This window comes from Aedes aegypti, chromosome 3 (genome assembly GCF_002204515.2).
Source record: "Aedes aegypti strain LVP_AGWG chromosome 3, AaegL5.0 Primary Assembly, whole genome shotgun sequence".
In the NCBI taxonomy this organism is placed as follows: Eukaryota; Metazoa; Arthropoda; class Insecta; order Diptera; family Culicidae; genus Aedes; species Aedes aegypti.
This window is the reverse complement of record NC_035109.1, coordinates 109733079-109735797: the sequence shown is the minus strand read 5'-3', so window position 1 is coordinate 109735797 and position 2719 is coordinate 109733079.

Sequence of the window (2719 nt, the reverse complement as noted above, 5' to 3'; positions counted from 1 at the left end):
GTTTTAAAAAATATGTTTTTATAACAACAAATTTTTCTATTTGAAATAAAAATTTTGTTTTTGAAACAACGCAATGTTATTTTTTGAATAAAAGATTATTTTATCCGTTTAAATAATAAATCCATTTGCATTATTTGACATTTCTATTTGTTTGAAGCTTCGAAAATTTTTATTATTTTTCTAAAAAAACATTTCAAAGAAAAAAACGTTATTCAATCACATATTGCTGCATGTCTAACATTTCAAAGTGATTAGCTTCAATTGGCTTATTTAGCGTTCAGATTTTGCTGATGACTACACCTGAAACAAATATGTGTTTCATTATTTATACCGTGCCATGCTCTATTACCGTGAGGTTAAAAAAAACTCAAGTTTCAATCGATCAGATAAAAATAACGTATGATAGTTTTCAAGTCTTTCATGTTTTATACAGTAGACCGTTTTATATACTTTTCATAAAAAATATGATTTGAACCATTTTGAAAATTTTAACCATAGTTACAATTGGTGTTGTTAAACATACCAGTGTTCCAAATACCGTGCATCTGACTCCGACTGTCGGGTCACATTTTGAAACATCTCTCAATTGAACAAACGAAGCGCATCAAAAATAAAACTTTTGTATCAAACAACGTATTGAGGTTTGCATGATTGATCCGGGAAATAAAATATATATTTCACTCCGCCATTTTGAAATTATAACTGAAACACGGTATTTGGAACACATAAGCAACCGTGCCCTAATACCGTGTGTTGGCACCAGGCGATTACATTCTAACATTATTTTTGTTTGTTATGTTAGTTCAAGTTTGTCACGGCTTTCTAAATACTACTTAATGTGCTAACGTTTGTGACAATCATTTAGAAAAATAAATAATATAATATGCTAGAAATCCACATAATTCCCAAATACACGGTATTAGGCAACACACGGAATTAGAGCAGGTCACGGTATGGCTTAATGGAATATTAATAGACGGAATTACCTTCGCAATCCTTCAACCTTCAGTTCTGCAAATTTGTTTCCATTCACAATGTTTGTGGGTGGACTATAACTAAAAAAGATTTTTATAAAAAATGGAGAAACAAAGAAAAAACTTACTAGTATACACCCGGTATGTTAGGCTCACAGTTATTTAACACGTTTTCACTTCACAAAAGAAAAAAAAAACATGGCGTTTCACATGTTCAATATTAGACATTAAGCAAAACTAAACATTAGGAACAACAAGAATTATCATTGACATGTTACATTCAAAGTGATGTAGATTATTGTTGATTCAAAAAAAAAAAAATTAAAATTATTTCAACTCAGTACATCCAGTTGTATTGAATTGCGTATCTTTTTTGAAACAACAAAGAATATTATTGGGGGTGACCCATTTCGCATAAAGACGTTTCGCATAAGGACATTTCGCATACGGACGTTTGGCACAATGGAAATTTGGTATAATCCGAATTATACGCCTTCTTTAAAATGCTACCTGTTCTTTTATGAAACTGCTTTATGCGAAACGTTCATTATGCCAAATGTCCGTATACGAAATGTCCTTATGCGAAACGTCTTTATGCGAAATGGGTCACCCCCAATATTATTATTTTGAATAGCTGATAATTCTTTGCGTGTTCTATGGGGCTCTGCACAAAAATCGTTCTTTCTCTTTTGCTCTGCCATGAAATTAGTAAACAACAAGGCCAGTAAACGTCAAAATCCCATACAAAACCAAAACAGTGCAGAGCCCCATAGTTGTTGGTGTCAAAGTGTTGCTTACTTAGTTGATCATGCTCTGCATGCAACTTTCTCTTGCCTCTTAACTTCTAAAAAGAGTACAAGACGTTTTCTGTAAACGGTCCAAATCTTGACGTTTCAAAACAAACCGGGCAATATGCCCCTCCCGTAGAAAAAATTCCGCAGCGCTGTAGAAATGCTTCCAAGGAGGATTCAACCACTTGCTAAGCTTAAAAGGGTCTATTAGCAGTCGTCTTTAAAAAGTTTTTATAATAAGTACAATAGTAAAGGATGGGATTCATTTACAACGAGACTTCCCTATCGGACCCAAAATTTTGCGTCAAAAAGCTGATTTTCGATATTTTCGGTATTTCCATTTCTATAGATTGTTCATACCTCTCAAAGATCTTATATGCGCAACAACAGTTTTTCGCGGATATTCAAGGTATGTAATCATATTTACGTGTCAAATAAGCCGTAATCCCTTGAAAATGAAGTGGGGCGTATTGCCCGGTTGAGGCGCATTATACCAATTTACCCTAGCACCACCGAATGGTCGGATGGACGGCTGTGAAGTCATAGTTGCCACTTTGTGATTGTCCAGAACAATCTTAATTGCTCAGATATTCAATGAATATTGGGAATTGCTGATCATTCCTAATGTTACAAAATTGGGTTAATTCTACGAGTGGCGTGAGGTGACAATTGTCGGTGTCGTATAGCGAGGTGACAATTATTGTCGACTCGGGTGAAGTGACTTTCCATTTGATTTACACGGCGAGTCACTTCACTCGAGTCGACAATTGTCACCTCGCTATACGACACCGACAATTCTCACCTCACGCCACTCGTAGAATAAGCCCAAATGTAAAAGTCTGACGGCGCCGGCCACTTCCTTACGGACGTCGGGGAAAAGAGAAGGTTCGTTTGATAACCATTGTTTCGTATCATAACTATATAGCATGGTCATCTGATCGAACAAACATGTAA